This window comes from Spermophilus citellus (assembly GCF_964194105.1).
Source record: "Spermophilus citellus genome assembly, chromosome: 5".
Taxonomy (NCBI): domain Eukaryota; kingdom Metazoa; phylum Chordata; class Mammalia; order Rodentia; family Sciuridae; genus Spermophilus; species Spermophilus citellus.
This window is the reverse complement of record NC_138186.1, coordinates 69,200,181-69,224,096: the sequence shown is the minus strand read 5'-3', so window position 1 is coordinate 69,224,096 and position 23,916 is coordinate 69,200,181. Positions and strand designations below refer to the sequence as shown.

The following is a 23,916-nucleotide window of genomic DNA, read 5'->3' as shown; positions in this document are numbered from 1 at the left end:
CAACTCCCAATTAATCTATAACTATTTAAAAATAAAAAGATTTTAAGAATCAATGAGCAACTTAATGACATTAACAGTCATCCCTTTTAAACTGTTTTATAGCTATGTCTTCTACATATGAAAATTGATGTTAAATCTGTAATGTTAAAAAATGCAGAAATAAGACATTTTAAAATACATTTTAAAGTGCTTTTAAAGAAATGACTGCACACAACAAACTATAATAAATATTCCACAAATACATATAGGAGAGAAATACTTTTGATCAAAATCTAAAGTGTCTGCACTTCCATCAACCAGGACAGAATGAGCATGTGCCGTTTTTCTTCTACAACCTTTTTAAATGATCTAAAATGATACTACAGCCATTTATATAGAGATAGACATAAATATAAAACCATGTAATAATCCCATGAAGACAACTGAAAATGAGAGAGGACAAGAAGCAACAACATGCAACCAAATTCTTGAAGCTTTAAAACAGATGGGTGAATGGTAACTAACAAAAGAACTAAAATGAAGCCGAAATTTAATCCTGTGAGGTAAGAAGCCAACAAGAAATCAGATCCAGGTACCTCTGAAGAACTGCCTGAAATTTTATATTAAAAACAGTTAAACCCTCATATTCTCTTCTCTACCCTGCAGAGCCAGTCAGGAAACTGGAAACTTCCTTCCTAGAAGAATTAACTCCAAGCACAGCTTAGCAAGGCAGAGGGCAAGGATAAAGTAACCCCACTAAAACCAGGGACCCAGTCACAGTCTGATCAGTGAGATCAGACCTGCTCTTTTGCCCCCAGGGAGGCCCCAGTCTTGTGCACAGACCTACCCAAACCAGTGTCTTCCAGAGAAGCTCCAGGTCAGCCTCACCCATGTACACGTGCACACACACATACCTCCTCACCCCCATCTCCAGCACTTGGAACTTAAATTTAGAGACAGCCTAGATTGTCTGGGCACTTGAGAAATGGCCACGATATGCAAGAAAGAGAGTGAGCACACATACACTCCTCAGACGAAGCAAACATGACACAGGGACAGAGGAAAACTTCATCAACCCAAAAATATAATCGCCATCCTCAGAAAAATCAGATGAAGCAGCATGAATCCAGGTGAAGCATGAATTAGACATAAGTTCTTAGAAATTAAAAAATACAGTAGCATCAACAAAAGAATTTAATAAGGGAGGTTAAAAAATAAAGTTAATAAAATCTCTCAGAAGGACAATAAGAAAGGGAAATGGGAGAAAAAAGACAGAAAAACCAAAGAATCAGTTCACTACATTTACATAACATGTCGTTCAAAGAGAAAACACAGAAACTGCAAAACATGCTTCTGATTCAAAAAGGAACACCACCCAGCTAGGAAAGAAAATGAATGAAAAAAGACACAACCAGGGAATACTGTAAAATACCAGAACTCCAAAAACAAGAAGATTCTAAAAGTTCCCAGAGAAAGCAGAAATAAAGGAAAAGGCCATTAAAAAAAAAAAAAAAAACTGAAAATCAGAATGGCACTGAACTCAACAGCAATGCTGAGTGAAGCACTGCCTTCAAAACCCCAAGAAATCATTATTCCCAGCCCCAAACTGCACACCCAGCCAAGCTGTCAATCAAGTGTGAAGACAAAATAATGGCCTTGCCAGATAGTCAGTCTCGAAAAAAAATATCTTCCCTGCATTTTTCTCAGGGATTCATCAAAACATGAACCTACATTTAAAAGAAAGAGATAAGATCCAGGAATCAAAGAATCAACAAGACAGAGAAAGACAAAAGAAATGTCCAGGACCATACCATGAAGGGAATTTTAAGATGTCAAATGAGCCACAAGCCCTGAGAGCAACCTGTGCCCACTGGAGCAAAATGTACAGGGTCCTCAAGGGAGTTTCGGAAAAAAAACACACATACACACACATTTGAGGGGTTACTTTATGTGTTTGGAAGTATCAAGAGGAGTTTTACAACAATGTCAGAACACTTACTGAAAAACTAGAAACAGGAATAAGGAAAATAAAGCAAGCAAAAAGACATGGATGGGGGTTACTAATCCCTGGAAAAATATGAAACATAAGAAGATATAATCATTTTATTTTATACACATACACAATATGATTTGGTTACAAATACTACTTAACACAGTCATAATATTAACCATATCAATATTGATAAAACCAAGTTGTGCCAATACTGAAAAGATGGAAAAGAACTGTAAGAGCTAAAGCCTCATCTTCCAGAAAAGGAAATCAATAGATAACTGTTAAGTGAGGAAAAAAAATCACACATTACCAAAATGAAGCCATATATTTTCACAAATAGGCAAGAGCTGAGTATTCTCAAAAGCCACCAACAGTCAGGAGTGAGAAAACAGAAGCCTCTTGCTGCTGTTCTTCACTGTCGAACTACACAGCTTATTGGATTTTTCTAACTATTTGCATATATTACTTTGCTAAAAATAGTAATTGGATTTACAAAGGGAAAAAGTCTCTATCAGATTACAGGATACTCTAAATGTTAATTCTGAATTACATTAAGTAGGCTTCTTCTCCTTTTTATTGGTAAAAGGCATTGATATTTATATAAACATATAAGAGGGTACTACTGCCTTCTGGAAAGCAACTGGCAATATCTGTTGTAGTAATATAACTGAAAAAATACAGCCCACATATTAATTATCTGCAAAAATGAAAAAGTACAAAACACATTTCAAATGAGGGAAATGATTAGCATGTTGTTAAATAATTCAATTAATAAAAACGACTATTATAAAGATCACGGAATTTGAAAAAGATTTACAATACAAACAAAACTAAAAAAGACCTCAAAATTTCAGATATGCTATGTATATAAGAAAACACAGGCAAAACACTTGTCTAATACAAGTAACAAATATACTACATAAATAATTTTCTAATTATTTTATAAATAGATATTTTAAAATAAAATGGCCTATGAATCTGAGCAAATGACTGCTACCAATTAGCTATACATAATAATGAAGAAATTGCTAAATAAATAAATAAAGGCTGATCCTTTGTATTTCTCTAATCATATAGTTGAGATCTGATTTCTTAAGAGAAGGTATTGAAATGTCTTTATGCTAGCTGTAGTAAAGCATTAGCTAACACAAAAGCCATTCAAAAGAGTCACATATTTGAATAATTGAGCTTATGCCAGTTGTTCAATGAGTCTGACAGTTTCATAATACATCAATGTGTTTACTCAAGCATGAAAAGCTCACTTTGTTTTCCAGCGAAGGCGTTATACCAAAAGTACAAAAAACATCAACAATTCCATACATTCAGGGACCATTCAGAAATAACATAAGAAATCAAGTCAATAAGGTACTTAGAGCTGCAGTGAACAGGACGTTAGCTTTATGTCTGTGGAAACGAAAGTCCACAAATCCCCACAGCTGTTACGAGTCATAACAGCAAACAAATTTAAGGTTTTGCTCTGCATGTCAAAGCATCCTCAACTAGAGCCTGCCATGGCTACCACCTCACAGTCAACTTGGGAAAGCGCACCAGATGTAAAAACAACACTATCTGACATGATCCCCAAATGAAATCAGTTACTCCTCAATTCTTACTTCATTATCCTGATGTGATCTTGATATGGTGTTCAAATACTTTAAATTACCTACTTTCTTCTAAAATCGATACGATGCCACTAAATTATGTCAAAACCTCAAATTTTCAATTTCCTCAGATAGTGGGAGAAAAAAACTCAGTAAGCCGAAAACCTTTCTGCCTTGCTTTTGAGATCAGCCAGGGCACACGAAGAACAATTCACATAGCCGTCCTGCCAGGGCGCCTCAGCACAGAGCGGTCATGTGATAGAACACACAGGCCCCATTCTTCAGCTCCACGGTGTTGATTATAGCCTGCTGACCCACTTAGAGCACGTTCTGTGCAATTATATGCAAGGAAACCCACATCGCCTTGGGTTGTTACTCTATGCCAGCCTTCTTGAGGCCACCATTATTTTTAATTGATACAGATTCTTTAATTTGGCTAAACAAAATGCTTCTTTTTCCTATTCTCTGTTTCTGACAAGATTCGTTTTCCTTCTCTTTTTGGTAGTAGCAGTAGCTCCCTTCTACTTTTTAGAAAGAGAAAACAAAATCTCAGTTCCAAAAGAGTGGTGTCCTTTTTTTATTACTCTCTGGCCAAAATCTCCCACATGTATGTTTTCCGGAATACATGTATAAGAATGTGCTTGCCAGAATTATTCACAATTGCCCCAAACTGCAAATAATCCAAACACCTGACAACAGTAGATCTGATACAGTATATTCTTAGAATGAAAATCTACACAGCAATGAAAATGAAAGCTGCTAGTCATAATGTGGACCTATTTCAGAGACAGTTCCCAGAAAAGACGCCAGATACAAAAGAATTATTACTATATTATTCCATTATATAATGTTGAAAAGTACCTAATCCATCTTGTTCACAGATGCACAGAGGGTGTAAAAACCTACAGAGAAAAGCTAAGAAGTAATTACTATTAAATCGGGTTAGTGTCTACCTCTGGATGTAAGGGAGTTGACTCTGATAAGGAGAAGCATGCAGTGGGCTTTTGGAGACCTGGCAATATTTAGTTTCTTAACCTGAGTGGTAGTTACAAATGCTCACTTTATAATTTGCCATAACCCAACTACATACATTTAAGCACTTTTCTATACACATGGCTTTATTTCCCAATAAGGAAGAACTTTTACTGCTTTAAACTACTCACTATTAGGAAGGAAATTACCAACTAGCACCGAGGCAGCTTATTGGATTTTTCAAACTGTTTGCATATTACTTTGCACTACTTTCAAACTATTTGCATATATTACTTATTACCATTATCATTACTTATTACTTATTATCATTTAATTCAACAGAGTGAATGATAATGAAAAGCAATGGCATTGCATCTAGAGGAGGACATGGAGGAGTAAAGTGACCATTATAACCAAAATGTAACACCAGTAATAACAATGATATAATAGTTAGCCTTTACTGCAGGATTCTTTATGCATGGCTAAGAACTTTGCAGATTGCATTCTTTAATCACCTCAAAGGTTGCAAAAATGCTACTAACTACACAAAATGAGCTAACTAACTACTGCAAAATGAGCCATCCAAACTTTCTGGCTCAACTTTTAAAAAATTTTTCTCACTAATCCTCACTGCCTCACTCATGTCTGGCAGTTGACACTACCTTTCAGCTGAAACAAACCTTTTCAACTGAAAAGCCTCTGTCCTCCTTTAAGTTGGAGGGGCCTCCTCACATGAGGTTCTCAGAGCAGTATTCAAAAAGGGTAAAGATAAAGGTTGCAAACACTGTTTGGGCCTACACCTTGACATCTGCATAATAGCACTTCTGCCACTTTCTAATGGTCAAGTCACAAAGTCAGCCCAAAATCAGGGGCAGAGAAATAAGTCTCTGCTAGTAGATGGAAGGAACTGTGGAAAGATACATTAAAAAGAGGTATGAGGTTAAAAAAAAAATGGTAGACTAACTATTCTACCACAAAACAAAGTAGAAATCTCAGCTATTCCACTGAAGAACACATTTAAAAACTAGTTAAATTATGCTACAAAAGTCCATGGTTGATCACAGAGTGATCACTTCTCTAAAAATATAAAAGATAAAATACTGAATAAAATTTAGCTAAGATAATTTTTTATACATGAGAATGATATAGACAAGAAGAAAGCCCAAGAAATACCAACAGAATACTAAAAGATCCAGTTTGACTAAAGCAGAGAATTCAAATAACTATAACTCATATCCAGAATTTGAGTCAAAAAGGGTTTTAGCAAACACTAAAAAATAAAAACCATTAATTAAATAAGTATTAATAATACTTTTCTCCTTTGTGTTTTGGTAAAGAGCTGTAGGACAGGAATGACCCTGGGGGAAATCACTTGACTCCTCAGGTCTTCTGTTTTCTTGTGTAAAAAAAATAAAGGTCAAGTGATCAAAAGGTCCTTTTTAATTCTACAAATTATAGGACTACATTTCAAAATACCTTCAATATTTCACAAGAAAAATAAAAATCTTATCAGCACATAATTTAATATTAAGAATGGCATCAAAATGTATAAAATTACAGAAAGGCGATTAGCAGTTGCCTAGAAAAATGGGAAATGATTGCTGATGAGTACGAAGTTTCTTTTGGGGTGGTGAAAACGTTCTAAAAAAGGCTGTGGAGAGGCTGAATAACTGTTACTATATTAAATACCATTAAATATGTGCTTCCCACAGGAAAATTGTATGGTTTGTGAATAATATCTCCATAAATACACCAAAAATGCATAAAATTGATGAACAACAATAGAAAAGAAACCTATTTTTTAACAAAACACTAAGCTGGAGATACAGAGATATTTTTACTTAATTGAACTCCTATAATCACCAGTGAGATAAGGATGTATATCTCCAATTAACAGATGAAGAAACTGAGGTCCAGCAACATTTAGTGACTTCTTTGACACAGTACACTGATTGACTACATTCTTTTAAAAAAATTCAAAATATTACCATGTTAAGAGTATCACAAAGTATAAATTCTCAGGTAGCTACCCAGCTAACAAAAAAAAATTGTGAAACTACTTCTAATTAGCCATATAAAATGAAGTCATCTAGGGAGAAAATCTTAAGCTAGGAAAGGAATAACTACTAAAATTATGCCAGTGCTGTGTTCTGTCTTGATTAATGAGTTGCAAAGGAAATAAAGAGCATGCTAATTAATTCTGCATGTGAGAGCACATAAGTGGCATTGCTGTCAATCAATTGAGGCAGAGTAAGTAGACATGAAAGAAATCTAGACAGATAAGCCAGTGAATCAAATTCTAAAGAAGCATGGGTGTGGAGACATAACAAATATCCAGATAAAAAGCCGTGGGCAAGAGTAAGGCTGAAAGAGACAGGGAAAGTAGAAGACAGAATCTGGTACAGGTTATAATATGAAATAGCAAAAGGGCATCTGAAGAAAAATGCCTTGGTCTAATTTTTGAAGGGAGAGGAGGAGGTATTACTGAGTATGTCCTGGATAAACTTGAAAGATAATACTTCCTATTCAACTAGGGATTAGGATATTTCAATAACACTGAACAAATTCCAGAAATACAAAATACAAAATAGAATGACAAATACTGAAAATTTTGATGGAAACCAAGAGAGCAGGGAGAGTTACATTAGAGTTTAAGTCAAAAACTATAAAAAGAGATGAAAGGACATTATATAATGATGAAAAGGTAAGTTCATTAAGATTATATAACAACTGTTAAATATATATATATATATATATATATATATATATATATATGCAGTCATTATCAGAGCATCTAAGTATATAAAACAAACATTAAAGGATCTGAAGGGATAGATATAATGCAATATAATGATAGCAGGGGAGGTCAATACCCCACTTTCCACAATGAAAAGATCATCCAGACAGAAAATTAATATGGAAACATTGGACTTGAGCAATGCTTTAGACCAAGAACAGAATGTACATTGTCCTAGAATGCACATGGAATAATTCTCCAGGATAGATCACATGTTAAAGAGCAAACCAAGGCTCAGCAAATTTAAGAACACCCAAATTATATCAAATATCTATTCTAACCATAATGGAATGAGACTAGAAGTCAGTAACAGAAGGAATTTTGGAAAATTCACAAATACAAGGAAACCATCATCTTGCTGAACAACTAGGGGACCCATGAAGAAATGAAAAGGAACCTAAAAAAAACCTGAGACAAACAAAAATGGAAACACAACATACCACAATTTAAGGAAGCAGCAAAAGCAGTTCTAAGAGGGAAATTCATAGCAATAAACATCTGTGTGAAGGAAATAAACAAAAACTTCAAATAAATGCTAAATGTTATTATTCAAGGAAGTAAAAAAAGAAAAATGAACTAGGCCCAAAGTTAACAGAAACAAGGAAATAATAAAGATCAAAGCAGAAATAAGTGAAATAGAGACTAGAAAAACAATAGAAAAGGTCAATGATACTAAGAGTTGGTTTTTCAAAAACAAAATGACAATCCTTAGGTAAACTAAGGTTGATAAATGACTCCAAAACAGAAATGAAAGAGACCTCACAACTGATACAACAAATACAAAGGATCATGAGAGACCACTATGAACAATTATACGACAACAAACTAAATAACCTATTAGAAATGGATAAACTCCTAAACATACGCAACCTAAAGACCAAGTCATGAGAAAAAAAAAAATCTGGATAGCCAATAATGAATAAAGAAACTGAACCAGAAAAAAAATAGTAATAATTTGAAAAGTCCCTCATCAAAGAAAAGTCCAGCACCTAAAGGTTTCATGGTTGAATTCTACAAACACTTTAAATAACTAATACTAATCCTTCTGAAACGCTTTCAAATAAATTAAAGAGGAAAGAATATTTATAAATTCTTTTTATAAGCAACATTACCCTGATACCAAAACCAGACAAGAGTATTACAAAAAAAAAAAGAAAGAAAGAAAATTACCCATCAATAGTCAATATCCTTGATGAATATATATGCAAAAATCCTTAATAAAAATGCCAGCAAACCAAATTCAACAACCCACTAAAAGAATCATCTACTTTTATCAAATGGCATTGATCTCTGGGATACATGGATGAACATCAACATGTTTTCATGAAAAAAAATTTCAACAAATTAGGTATAAAAGCAACATACCTCAATGCAATAAAGACCATATTATCACAGACTCACAGACAACATACGCAGTGGGGAAAAGGTAGAAGCTTTCCCTCAAAAGTCATGAAGATAAGCTACCCTCTCTGGCTACTTCTAGTCAACACAGTATTGGAAGCTTCTGCCAGAGCAACTAAGCAAGAGAAAAAAAAGAAAAGGCAGTCAAGGGCTGGGGTATATAGCTCTGTGATACAGCATTTTTGCCTGGCATGTTCAAGGGCCTGGGTTGGATCCCTAGCACTTCAGAGATTGGGGGAGGGGGGGGCATGGAGCAGGCAGGAAAACAAAAACAAAAATAAAATAAAAGGTATCCAAATAGGAAAAGAAGTGAAACTGTCACTTTTTCCTAATGACATGATCTTATAACAAACTCTACAGATTCCACCAAAAAACCTGTTAGAACTAAGAAACAAATAACATAAAGTTACAGGATACAAATTCAATACATGAACAACAGTATCATTTCTATAGACTAAAATGAACAATCTGAAAAAGACATCAGAAGTACAATCCCATTTACAATAGCTTAAAATAAATAACTAAAGACATGAAAGACCTGTACACTTAAAACAATAAAATGTTAATGAAAGAAATTGAAGATGATGAAAGTAAATGCAAAGAAATCCGAAGTTCATGGATTACAAGAATTCACATTATTAAAATGTTCACACTACCCAAAGTAATCTATGAATTCACTGTAATTCCTGTTAAAATTCTTTTTCACTTTCACAGAAACTTACCATAAAATGGAACCACAACAAAAAATTCAAGTAGCCAAGATAATCATAAGAAAAACACACAGAGACACATACACACAAAGCTGGAGACATCACACTACCTGATTTCAAGCGATATTACAAAATCTAGTAATTAAAATAGTATAGTACTTTCAAAAAAGAAAAGAAAGAAAAAGACACATCAACCAATGGAACAAAGCAAGAGAGCCCAAAAATGAACCCACATGTGGACAGTCAATTGATTTTCACCAAAGGTGCCAGGAATATGCAATGGGAAAAATGGCAGGCTCTTCAATAAATGGAGCTGAGAAAAGTGGGTATCTACATGTAGAAGAATGAAAGACATCGGGCTCTTATCTCACATTAGACACAAAAATCAATGAAAAATTGATTAAGGACAAAATCTAAGAGCAGAAACTATAAAATTACTAGAAAAAAAAAACACAGGAGAAAAACTACACACCACAGTCTGGGAAATAATATTTTGGATTTGATCCTCAAAACACAAGCAACAAAATAAAAAAAAAAAATCAGACAAATAAGATTATGTCAAACTAAAAAACGTCTGCACAGCAAAGAATAGTATGCAGAGACAATGTACAGACTGGGAGAAAATATTTACAAGCCATGTATCCAATAAAGGGTTAATGCCCAAAATACATTGGAAGCTCAGCAACTCAACAGTTAAAAAATAAATAAATAAATAAATTTTAAAAATGGACAAGAGACCGGACCTGAACAGACTTTTCAAAAGAAGACATAAAAATGGCCAACCAACATAAAAAAAATGCAATATCCTAATCATTAGGAAAATGCCAATTAAAACCATGAGAGTTCATCTCTTACCAGTCAGAACAACCACCATCAAAAGATGAAAGATAAGTTTTGATGGACATAGAGAGAAGGTAACCCTTGCACATAGTTGGTAGGAATGTAATTTAGTCCAGCCATTATGGAAAACAGTATGGAGGTTCCTGAAAACACTGAAAATAAAACTGCCACAGGATCCAGATCCACTACTGGGCATTTTTCCAAACAATTTAAAACCAGTTTATTGACTCGAAGTCTGCACACCATATTTACGGCAGCATTCTTAACCACAGCCAAGTTATGGAATCAACCAAACTGCCTGTCAACAATTGAGGAGGTAAAGAAAATGGGGTTTATATACACAATGGCATACTATTCCACCTTATAAAAAAAGGAAATTCTGTCATTTGTGGTAACATGAATGGAACTGGATACTTAACTAAGTGAAATAAGCGAAGCACACAAAGACTGGATGTTCTCTCTATATGGGATCTAAAACAACTGAACTCATAGAAACAGTAGAACAGTGGGTGCTGAGATGGAGAGAATGAAGAGATGATGGTCAAAGGGTACAAAATCTCAGGGTGTGACACACACATGTCATATTGTGTAGTATATAGTGAATACAGTTAATAATAGAGTATTGTACATTTCAAAATTGCTAAGAGAATTTCAAATGTTCTCACCACAAAAAATGTTAAGTATTAGAGGTGATGGATATGATAACTGGATTGATTTAGTGATCCCACAAGGTATTCATAAATCATAAGATTACTTTGTATCCCATAAACTTATGCAATTAATTATAAACTGGCAGTTTACCATAAAAAAAAGTTTGAAATACTGATTCATAAAATAGAAAATTTATATCTGTATACCATTGGAAAGGTAATAGATAATAAATATGAAATGAGATAAAAGGTTTAATTTCTCAATAAAACTAACCATTTGTTCTATAATCTGAAATTGGGAGACATTTTTCCTTGCCCATTTATTCAGAGAATAAATGCTGCTGGGAAAACTGGATATTCACATGTAAATAAATGAAGAAGATCATAGGAAAAAAGCTTCTCTTGCTCTAGAACATAATTTTTAATAGGCTCATGTTTTCAGCAGCACAAGAAAACTTTTCTTTATGCAACAACAACCACAACCACAAAAAGACTGTCAACTCATTTCCTTACATGGCACTTCAGAGAGGCAAATTAGTTTCCCACTGAGTGCTAGCAAGTGTGTACTTCAGCATTGATAACAAAGATGCTCACATTTGTTTTGCTCAAAATAGTTCTCTAATTTTTTCTAAAGCCTGGCCTCCACCAATATTTTCTATATTCTGGCCTCTCTCATTTGCAGTATATTTTAATACGCTCAAGGTGCTTTTGCACATTATCAAGTGTCACCATTAATGATCCTTAATAAAGATGTAAATGCCTCAAGGCTCCACACCTCCATAATTAAAATAGCCCAGAGGCAAATAAATCACTTTGCTGATCATGAAACCAGGAATGCTTTATTTACTGTACTATGATCAGAAAAGTGGACACGGTTGGTAGTGGTATTTGCAATCATTTGGAAAGAAGAAACTTTAATTAGACACAGTGACACATGCTTATAACTGAGGTAGGAGGACTGTAAGGTAGAACAACTGCAAGTTAGAGGTCAGCCGGGCAATGTAGCAAGACCTTGTTTCATAATACAAACAAAATAAAAAGGCAGGGAATGTAGCTTCAGTGGTAGAGCACTTGCTCACTGAGACCCTGGATTCAATCCTCAGTATTGTGATTGGAGAGGAAGAGAGATTAGGATAGCATTACTTTACTGAGAACCTTGAATGAGGGGACCAGTTATTGATATTGGAAGACAAGGCTGATGGCACAGATGGAGAACTGACAGGAGCCGCACTGAGCAGGGCTGGCCAGCACAGTGAAAGATGAACTATGATCAGGGACAAATAGATATCCACCTCAAATACTAACAGTAAAGGAATGAGTAAACACCAGATACCAAATGCAAACAATAAACTATTATAGGGCCATTAAAAATCATGTTCCTAAATAATATTTTGTAATGATAAATATATGTGTTCTAGGGTCAAGAGAAAAAAGAACACACAATTATACACAGCCCTAGTTTATTAAAAAAAAAAAAAGCAACAGGAATTTTACAAGTGTTACCTTTAAAAAGGTAACACTGCTGAGAGAAAAAAAAAATTAATCCAAATGATTAAGGATCATTATACTTTTTGGTATTGATGTTTTGAATCACAGAAAACCAAAGAGACTATTTATGTGTAAAAATGATCATTGTCCCTTGACAATTTAGCCAAATATAATCAATTTATGTGCAAATAAAGGAGTTATTGCCGGGTGCAATAGTGCACACCTATAATCTCAGGGACTCAGGAGGCTGAGGCAGGAGGATTGCTAGTTCAAAGGCAACTTCAGCAACTTAGTGAGGACCTAAGCACCTTAGTGAGACCCTGTCTCAAGTAAAAAAATAAAAATAAAAAGGGCTGGGGATATGACTCAGTGATTAAACACCGCTGGGTTAAATCCCTGGCATCAAAAAAAAAAAAAAAAAAGAAAGAAAGGAGTTACTTCAAAAAGAAGAAAGAGGAAGAAGAAATTGTGCTCCATTTGTGTACAATGTGTCAAAATACATTCTACTGTTATGTATGAGTAATTAGAACAGATTTTTTAATTGATTAAAAAAATGATAGCAGAATGCTTTACAATTCTTATTTCACATATATACTACAATTTTTCACATCTCTGTTTGTAATATAAAGTATGTTGACACCCAATTCGTGTCTTCATACATGTACTTTGGATAATGATGTCCATCACATTCCACCATCCTTGCTAATCCCCTGCCCCCTCCTTTCCCTCCCACCCCTCTGCCCTATCTAGAATTCATCTATTCCTCCCATGTTCCCCCTCTCTACCCCACTGTGAATCAGCCTCCTTATATCAGAGAAAACATTTAGCATTTTTGGGGGGAGGGATTGGCTAATTTCATTAGCATTATCTTCTCCAATGCCATCCATTTACCTGCCATAAGTTTATTCTCTTTTATTGCTGAATAAAATTCCATTGTGTATAAATGCCACATTTTTAATCCACTCATCCACTGAAGGGCATCTACGTTGGCTCCACAGTTTAGCTATTGTGAATTGTGCCACTATAAACATTGATGTGGCTGTGTCCCTGTAGTATGCTGTTTTTAAGTACTTTGGGTATAGTACGAGGAGAGGGATAGCTGGGTCAAATGGTGGTTCCATTCCCAGATTTCCAAGGACTTTTCATACTGCTTTCCATATTGGCTGCACCAATTTGCAGTCCCACCAGAAATGTATGAGTGTACCTTTTCCCCCACATCCTCGCCAACACTTATTGTTGTTTGTCTTCATGATAGCTCCCATTCTGACTGGAGTAAGATGATATCTTAGAGTAGTTTTGATTTGCATTTCTCTAATTGCTAGAGATGCTGAGCATTTTTTTCATATATTTGTTGATTGACTGTATATCCTCTTCTGAGAAGTATCTGTTCAGATCCTTGGCCCATTTGTTGATTGGGTTATTTTTTTTTTGGTGCTTAGCTTTTTGAGTTCTTTATATACCCTAGAGATTAGTGCTCTATCTGATGTGTGAGGTGTAAAAAGAAGATGGAAAGATCTACCTTGCTCTTGGATAGGCAGAATTAATATTATCAAAATGACCATACTACCAAAAGCACTATACAGATTTAATGCAATTCCAATCAAAATCCCAATGGCATTCCTCATAGAAATAGAAAAAGCAATCATAAAATTCATCTGGAAAAATAAGAGATCCAGAATAGCTAAAGCAATCTTTGGCAGGAAGAGTGAAGCAGGTAGCATCACTATACCAGAACTTAAACTATACTACAGAGCAATAGTAACAAAAACAGCATGGTACTGGCACCAAAACAGACTGGTAGACCAATGGTACAGAATAGAGGACACAGAGACTAACCTATAAAATTACAATTATCTTATATTAGATAAAGGTGCCAAAAACATGCACTGGAGAAAAGATAGCTTCTTTAACAAATGCTGCTGGGAAAACTGGAAATCCATATGCAACAAAATAAAATTAAACCCCTCTCTCTCACCATGCACAAAACTTAACTCAAAATGGATCCAGGACCTAGGAATTAAACCAGAGAGTCTGTGTCTAATAGAAGAAAAAATAGGCCCTAATCTTCATCATGTGGGATTAGGCCCCAACTTCCTTAATAAGACTTCTATAGAGCAATAATTAAAACCAAGAATTAATAAATGGGATGGAATCAAACTAAAAAGTTTCTTCTCAGCAAAAGAAACAATCTGTAATTAGAACAAATTTTTTTTAAAATTTGCTTAATCATTAAAAAAAAGTCAAACAAATATTCAACAAAGTTTACTGACATGGTCTTATATTTGGACATAGGATCTTCAATAAGATTGAATTTTTCACACATTGTACACATTTGCATGATTCAAATGAAATAAAACTTTTTTGAGTGGGTATTTTGTCATACATTCTGAACAATTTATCCAAACTAATGGCAATAATAAGCACTCTATGTATTATGTACCTATTTTCTGCAGAGTTTAGAATTAGAGAAGATGTTCAAACAATAGCTCTCAAATCCTAAGGACATCCAGGAGATGTGACACAAGCTACAAGGCAGTAGTAAAAATCATAACAAATGACATACAAGCTCTTATTAAAGGGTAATAAATGTCTCCAATAGCCATAACTACATCTGTTATTCTTCCTCGAGGAAAAAAAATTAAGCCATTTGATGTTCAATCATGCCACACCAAGAGAATCAAAGATTTCTACCAGGCATCCAATGAGTGGATTCATAGAAACTGTAATAGGAAGATTCTCTCTGATTTTTTTCCCAGTAAATACAACAACCTTCAAGTGAGAACTCTGTCTTCTGAAGTGATAGGCTCAGCAAAGAAAAAAAAAATCATAAGATGAGTCCTTATCCTGCATGAATAGAATCCCTTAGGACCACCACCTAATGTATTTCATCTTCTGAAGCAATAAATTGAGACCACCTCAAGCCACAATTTGATCCTTCTGGACAAGCAAGAATTGAAGAATTCAATTATTGACATATTACCTTAAAAATTAGTCTAAATTAACAAATCGCATTCACTCCAGAACAGCCCATAATCTTCCAACAACGTTTAATGGCACTTTTAGTGCATAAAAATTATATGAAAAGGACTTTGTCTCATTTTCTCAGTAATGGTGAAGCAAGCAAACTGCTATAAACCATTATCAAAAGATCTTGAAGAATGAGGGAGGACCTGACTAACCAGTTGATACAACATATTGCAGCCAAGGATTCATCTCCTAACAAACTGCAAAATGGATTAAGCCCTGCAATGGTAGCTATGATGTTGCCATATTTATTTTGGAAAATTGGTTTCAAATAATTGCCAAAGTACTTTTCCAAAAGCAAAGGGAGGGTATCATCAAGCAACAGAACATAGTAAGCACAAAAAGAACAAATAATCCAAGTATCAGATGCATACACAGGGAAGTCCCACAGAACTCCAAGCAATTTAAATATGGAGCTTGGTTCTTGCACTTACTAATAAGCCATGAGAACTGGATTAATTGTGCAATGCTGTTTGTTCAGACTGTCAGGCCCTAACTAGATTTCAGGTACTTGGAAATACAATGATCTAATTATAATTACTATAGAATTTACCACTGGAGAAGGGCTTAACTTGCCCCAGAACATTTTCTAATATAGTCTAAATACACATGAGCTACAATATATATTACAACATTTCTATAATTACAATATAAGATTAAAATTGTGTGATTTTAGTACAAGGGTTTCTCTTTACTGATATAGGCTTGCATTCCAAGTCCTATAAGTAGCAGCCTAGTATGTTCAAAATAAATCCTCTCTTCAGTATTTAAATTTCTCACACATACTAAATTCACACTGTTTCCTAATGGTTGACCAAAACAGTTAAGTGAAAACACAAAATGGAAAAAACTAGAGTATATTCCCTAGCAACTCACAAACAGTGATGCAAAAACAAAACATCTCATGCTGACTGCCACATTTTAGCTCTACAAACTGTACTAAATATTAAATTCTAATATTAATCCAGATGGAAGAACTATAAATACAAGGCCCAACTGAAAACTTTTTGAATTGCCCTACTGTTTAAGGAACAAGAGAAGCCATTAGTATCCAACAGATTCCACTCAGCCCCTGTTCTGCAGTTATATCTGACTTAATGCTCAGGTCTACCAAGTCGGCTTTCTTTGTGATGAGAAAAGGCAAAGCTCTCCCAGAATCACTCCATTAAAAGCTTTTCTTTTAGAAAATCTTTAAATCACTCTTACTGTTCACCAGCAGCCCAGGTAAAAGGAGAAACACTCCCTGTGTTCACTCAATACAACAAGGTACAGAAGTGCTGGGTGGTAGCCTGGAGCTACACAATGAGCCACCCCACTATCCCAGCACCTAAGGACATAGTTCTTCCACTGTAACTAAATTCTTTAAGTTCTGTCTGTGTGCTTGCATTTGCTAACCAGCTGGTTCCTCCACATAAAAAATATATATTTAAGATTGGACGTAACACATTACCTCAAGAAGTGTCATGCAGAAATTTCTTTGTGACATGCAATCAAAAAGCATACTCAAGAAAAGGGGGATGTTGGCCTTCTATAAGATACTCCCAAACAGAATTTAAAAGTAAAGGGTGGAGACAATAGCATTCTTTCAGCTCCTGGACTTCCAGGAAACAAGCAACTGCTCCCAGGAATCCAGGCACAGGGCATGTCATGTCCTGCACAGGTCACTGGGTAATTTTCCGAGGTAGCTAATTGTTCCCGGGAGGCTTCTCTGCTACCATTTCCCAGTCTCTTCCTCCCAGCTGAAAGTCCAAAATTTTACCCAGATTTGAATGAAATAAGGAAACAAAGCCACACATGTCACGGCTCACTAGATCTTATCATCAGCATCAATGGGGGGCTGCCCCTGTCCTGATATCACTGCCTCCTTTTCTCTCTGGAAAGCATCTCCCCCAACCTGGTATTCCAGGCCCAGAACCCATCAGACTTCTTTTAAGGAAGACAATCTCATATCCAATGATTAAAGCAATTTAAAATTCAAATGCCTCATTACTAGAAGCCTTTGAAAATCTGATTTCAAAATCTTTATGACAATAATTTTCACAAAAGCAGCTCATAACAATGAAAAACATTTCTACTTTGCCAGACACTAGGCTAGGGGTTCTGCATTCATAATTCTTTTTAATCCTTAAAAAAAAAAAATAAAAAAACACTGAGCTAGGCAGTTACTTTGATTTCACAAATGATTAAACTGAAGCACAGAGAGATTACACACCAGAGGCCAGATTACACAGGTGTGTCAGCCCCAGGATACAGGCTCATATTCACATTCAAAACCCACGCCTATGTGCTGTCAACAGTGGGGCAAAGAAGAAGCACTGTGGAGTCCACAGTATGTAAAGCCCCCTAATTTGCTGGCTCTCTACATCTCTGCACACAGATTGCTTAACTTTTCTAAAACCTCAGTTTCTTCATCTGTGAAAAAGGGATAGCATAGTACCTATCCCAATTCTGTGAGTGAATACTGGTGACCCAACAGTGGCTACATTTGAGAAATGCTTAGTGCTTTAGCTACAATTATTACTGTAGTGATCATACCACTACATACCCTCCTATGTTTCCAACTTTTCAAGTTGGAAGAAACTCTGATCCAATTATAATATCTTGCTGTCCTTGGAGTATACTGTCAGGATGGGGCTAAGTGCTAAATAAGAGTCATGCTGATATATTTTAAGACTTTCTTCCATTTTCAAAAGCAGAGAAGGACCACACACAAAAAGACATTATACACAGAAATCAGTAGACTGCTGGGATCAAATATTTAAAGGGACCTTAAGAAGAGATCTTAAACAATAGTCAAGTCCAGTAACCCACAGTGTACCAAGTACTCAAGCAGCTACCCAAACATGGAAAGTACATTGAAAAAAAGTGTTTCAAACTAATTGAATCACCAAAACCAAAACAAAGTAAAAGTGAAAGAAAACATACATGAAAGAGCCAGAAGCATTTCAAGCGAGCTCAGTAACCTAGAGGGCAAAATCAAGTAAGACTGAGTGAAGAGCGGCACAAAAGGAGCAGAGGCAGGAGTGGAGCTGGAAGCCTGCACAGAAGAAATGGCCTTGTACACTAGGAGACGGAGACCATTCTGGTTAGCCAGCCACTCAGGTGATGGCCTACCTGGCTCAGCTCCAGAAGGGTGCTGCCCTGGGACAGGACTCCTGAGCCTGAAGAACTACCAACCAAGCCTGGGGCACTCAAGACAGCAAACAGACTCAAATAGACCTCTGGGCTCCCTTCCAATGCCAACAACCTGTGATTCTAATTACGAAAAGGAAGGAAAGCAGGTAAGACAAATTACCCATGTTTAGTTTCCTGAGCCTTTGAATTAAGAGCCTCCAACTCTCCAATGAGGTCTGTTCCCAACATTCACTTGTAGGTCAGGGTTGGAAAGCCAAAAGGCACTTCCGCATGCACAGAAACAGGGCAAAGTATGATTAAGTCTTCAAGGAAGTCTATGAAAGTCTATTTGTTCCCTAATGTAAAAATATGTCTTCATAAAACTTTCCAATGGCTATGCGCTAGTCACAGAACAAAGTACAAACTCCTTAGCTTCACATTTGGGGCTCTCCTAATCTGGCACATTCTAACATCATTAACATTTTTGCAGGTTCTGAGAGCTTATAAAGTGCTTGCTCATGTCTCATGCCACCAAGACAACACCCCGTAAGCAATCAGCTACACACTGAACTTTAGAAAGGCATCATGGCATGCAAAGCATCAGGGCCACACCTCAAGCCAGCCTCTCTGGCTGCAAGTCCAATGTCCTTCCTAACTGTGCCCTGCTGGCCTTTCTAACTTCAGGTCCCACACCCAAAGGCCTATGCACCACCAGTTCCAGCCCCAACAAATCATTTTTGTTGTCATCATTTTATTGCTCCTAACAACCCCTCTCTAGCTATCAGCATCTTGTCCTGAAATGCCACCTCTCAGAAACCTTTACCAATCAATTACTGGGGCAAAACAGAGGTTGCTTCTCCAAAGCTTTGTGCCTCTCTGCTCCTTCACTAGGTGGACAAGCGCCCTGTGGTAATAAATAGTAAGCCACATTAAAAGACACACTTAACACAGTTCGACTAGTCTATAGATATGCCATATATAGGGAAGAAACATGACCTTTTGGCTGTCTTTTATTAAAAATATTTACTCAAAAATGCATTTGAAGTCCCAACTCAGTACACTTGGAGTACATCTATGCTTTTTAAGCACCCCATTCCCATCCCCACAACCCTTAGTCAAGGAAAATGGGGACAAAGAGCGATTTTTGTCAGAAGAGGAGAGCCAAGTCAGCTAGACTTTAAGAATGACTGGGACAATTGTTAAGCGCGTACATTCCTGGACTCACCCATTAATGCAGAATCTCCAGGAACCAGGGCTTGATGAGAAGTAGGTCAAAGACAATGTGGACTTCATCTCTAGGAGCCTGACTGCACACAGGCACTCTCAGCACAGCACACCTTAGCAAACACAAGCTTCTAATGTTATCTGAGGTGACTGCTGGGGACTCTATTCTCTTTTTTTTAGTCTCTAAGCCAGGATGGGTCATCCCTTCTTACTTCAAGCTGGCCCTGAAGGACTGGGGAGGGTCCTCTATTCTAAACATATGCCAAAATGAGGTTCTAGGTGAGAAAAAGGTGTAATCTCTTTAAAATAAGAAAATAAAATTAAAAATCCAGACCCATTTCACAGGCAGGCCCTTCCAAAGGCACAGGGAGTGGTCAGTTGTGGTGATGAGACATCCACAGGAAGGACGGTGTGTAACTTGGAGGGGATACAAAGATCATGTGCAGGCACAGTGTCAGCAGGCATCCACATTAGTACCAGGACATGCCCTGATCCATGTTCTTTCGAGAGGGCAGAGAGAATGATCATCATAGGCTAACAAGAAGGAGAGAGAGGGCAAACTGCCTGAGAATCTGTTAGGACACAGAAACTTACACAAATGGGTTAAAGAAACAACAACCAGAGAAGGAAAAAAGAATACAGCCATAGAACAGGAACACAATTGGGGGGGGTGTGGGAACACACTTTTAAAAGATAGTAGAAATAAAAAGGAAATAAAAATCAAAATTTCAAAACTCGAGTGCAGTTTAAAGATTATCTAGTTTATAGTTCTCAAAGCTGGCCAACCTCCTCTCCCCCACTGGCCTTCGTCTGCTGCATTATCAGCAGATCCCCGGGCCCCACCCTGAGAGTCTGATTCAGTAGGTCTGCAGTAGGAGTTTGTAAATAGTTCCCCAGATGACTCTGAAGAGCAGCCAAGCCTGGGAGACACAGTGCCAGCCCTGGTTTTATAGACAGGAAAGCCAGATGATGGGAGGGCAAGGTTGAAATGAGAACTCAGTTCCCTTCTTCCCCATAGGAAGATCTTTACTCCTCAATGACAGCCATTCTATTTCTGAATGCCAACACTGAATGATTTCTGGTTCTATTTGCAAAGTAAATAAAAAGATCTTTTGTCTGAAGTCATTATCAACTTGCAGAGCGCACCTTCCTTGTCTATACAGCTTCAGGAATAGAAAGCACATCCATAATATTGATGAGTCCCTATTTCCCACACCACACATTTCACCAATTTCCAATGTCAATATTCAAAACAGTGGCGGTAGAGAGAGTTCACTGAACACCAGACGGAGCCTACTTCCAGGCTCCTTGGCCTAAGGGTGCCCAAATGGGCAAACTCCTATATGATTACATTTTTCAGATAAGGCAGCTAAATTTCAGAACCTGGTCATTTTCAAAGATTTGTTCCTTTACACAGACCCATCAAATTCCCCATCCAAAGTGCATTTCTCCCCCATTACTGTGAAGATTTAGAACCCATTATCATTAATAAATTTCAAAGGAAAATTTCATGCTCTTGCTCCATGTATGGTTTATAGGCAACAATAATAATGCCCAAAACCCTGGAACAGAGTAACCAGAATAGCAAGGCTAATGAGATTCAATCATGTCCCATGAAGATTGCAGAGAATAGCAAATGGCCTATGAATATTTGAAGGCCTAACATGGTAAAAGAACTAGACTTGCTCATGACCATTGGATTCTGCAAGTTCAAATTCCATGCACATGATTTTCCTCCCACTCAAAAGTTACCAAGATTCTTAGGTAGCAGCATGCAATACACACATCAGCCTATCATTAACTAGCACAAGTACAACATTTACAAGAAGGCAGCAAGATGATCTATAGATTATCTGGAGTCATAAGACAAAAATCAGGATATAACATGATGTCTCATCCTTTGATAAGAAGAAAAATAAAGGAAGCACTGACCAAGTCAGGTAGCATAAAACACAGCAGTACTTTTCCTGAGTACTAGAAGGAAGAAAGATTTTGCAAGACCATTATCATCAACCTGACTTTTTCCTGCTATGACATGTGTTCTTTATAAAAGAATTAATGTCCTTCGCTTCATGATTTACAAAGAACTTTTAAAAGTAAAAATATAGTTGATTTCTATCAAGATTCCCATGCAAATAGAATCTTATTTTTAAATTAAGAACCTTATTTTATTTTTAAGTTAAAACAAAAAAGGCCTCATAGATGAGAATAGTATTATGTGAGAATGAATGGCAGGCCCACATGGAGGGCTAGGATAGACACCTCCGGCCTAGAGCAAGCCAGCACAGCTTTAACTCAGCAGTTACAGTGAGATCAGGGAGAACCGGAAAATTTGGAAAACCTGGAAAGTTTAAACTTGGGAAACACATCCAAGCACCCAAGCTCTGTATGTACACTTGTGATGGTTGTTTGGAAGATCCAGAAGGATGGCACAGTGACAATATTTGCTCCTATAATCCTTTCTACTCACTGGAGGTCCTATACCTCAACTGGGCTCAGCCTTCCTCACTCAAGGGAATATGCTTGCAGCTCCCAAGTATACACTCATGGGTTAAATGTCTGCAAGAATTCAGAGAGAATGAGTTCTTTGTCTAATCATTCTTCCCCACATTCTGAAGAAGCATATTCCACAGGGATCTAGAATGGAACAAATGGAGTAAAAGAGAATTTAGTTACAGTCAATGAGATTTCAATACTATGCTAGTGACACATGAGGTAGCCATTTGTCTGGTAACCCTGACTGAACCACAGTTAAAATGAGAACCAAAAGCATCACTGTCCACAAGACCAGTAGGAGCTGGCCTATCGCCCAACAACTACAGGAGCACTGGAAATGTGCCTTCCCTAGCAACCTTCAGTAAGACGTGCTTTCACTGCTCCAAGTCCTTACTTAAGAAGATAATAAAAACACAAACAACTTTCCTGGATCTCAAAATATTAAAACTACCTTCCTAGGTTAGACTGTAGTAACATCAATGGAATAAACCTCCTCTTATTTCTTCCTTGACCTCCTGTACCTCAAGGGTACATTAAAATGCACTTTCTCTGGCTTCACATGAACCTTTATTTTATTTTAAAATCCAACAATTTCAACACTGAAGATGGGATTTTTAAATCACGCTCCTTGGTTTCTCCCAACATCTGAGCCTTTGCTATTGCTATGTCTCCATCTCCTCAGCAATTTTCCCTGCTCGATGCTGTGTTCTTCTCATCAAGGATCTGCACTCCTTACTAGCCACCTGACACTTTAACAGTAGATAAACTGTTCTTACAGGGTCCAGAAATACACAGCTGGAGTTAGAACAAAGAGAAACCATCTCTCAATGCATGACAAGTATGATAATTATATTTTCTTTTGCAAATTTTATTTCAAAATCATCACTGACAAAGCCTAAGTACTTTTGACTAGCCCCATTAAAAAAGTGAAAGAACATAATCTCACAACATTGAGAGAGAGAGAGAGAGAGAAGAGAAGAGAAATGAATGGGAAAAGACTAGCATTAGGAAGCAAAGCATTAATCTTCACATCTTTCCAAAGTCAATTTTACAATGTAGCCTTGAAAACATGGTCCAGAGCAGTTTCTTTAAGTGTAGTTCTGAGAATCTACACAGAATATTACCCTGGAATAGAGTACAGAGCAAATGCATTTAGAAGAAAAAAAGCAAGTGATTATTTCTTAAACAATAGTCAAGTATTCTCAGACTAAATGAGGACACAAAACAGAGGTACTGCCTCCATAAACCACAAGCACTACCACATCCCTGAGCCAGGCAATCTAGCCATCAGGCTTAAAAGGCACAGTGCTACGGGCCCAGATGCTTTGGGGGGGTCCTCAAAAATGCTTTAATTTCTTTTCAAAATTAATGATAATAAATATATAATAATGAATCTAATTATGATTATACACGACTAGCACAGTTATAATATATAACTTAGAATTTCATTATGAAGAAAGGGGTCCATGAAGGCAAATACTTGTTAGGGCCCAGGAAAATCACATGTGGCTTCAGGCTTAGAGAAAAACAGGTTAGCAAGGCAAGTTGCTCACAGTTCAAGGCAGGCCAGGAGAACCCATTGGGCATTCAAATGATGTACACCATTAACACAAATGCTTTTCTGCAG

The 23,916-nt window shown here is 36.5% G+C and overlaps 1 protein-coding gene across 2 annotated transcripts in view; it reads right to left on the bottom strand.

Moving 5' to 3' along the window:
• Positions 1-23,916, bottom strand: part of LRRC1 (leucine rich repeat containing 1) — a 125,939-nt gene that overhangs the window by 76,081 nt on the left and 25,942 nt on the right. The gene's annotated exons all lie outside the window — the stretch shown is intronic.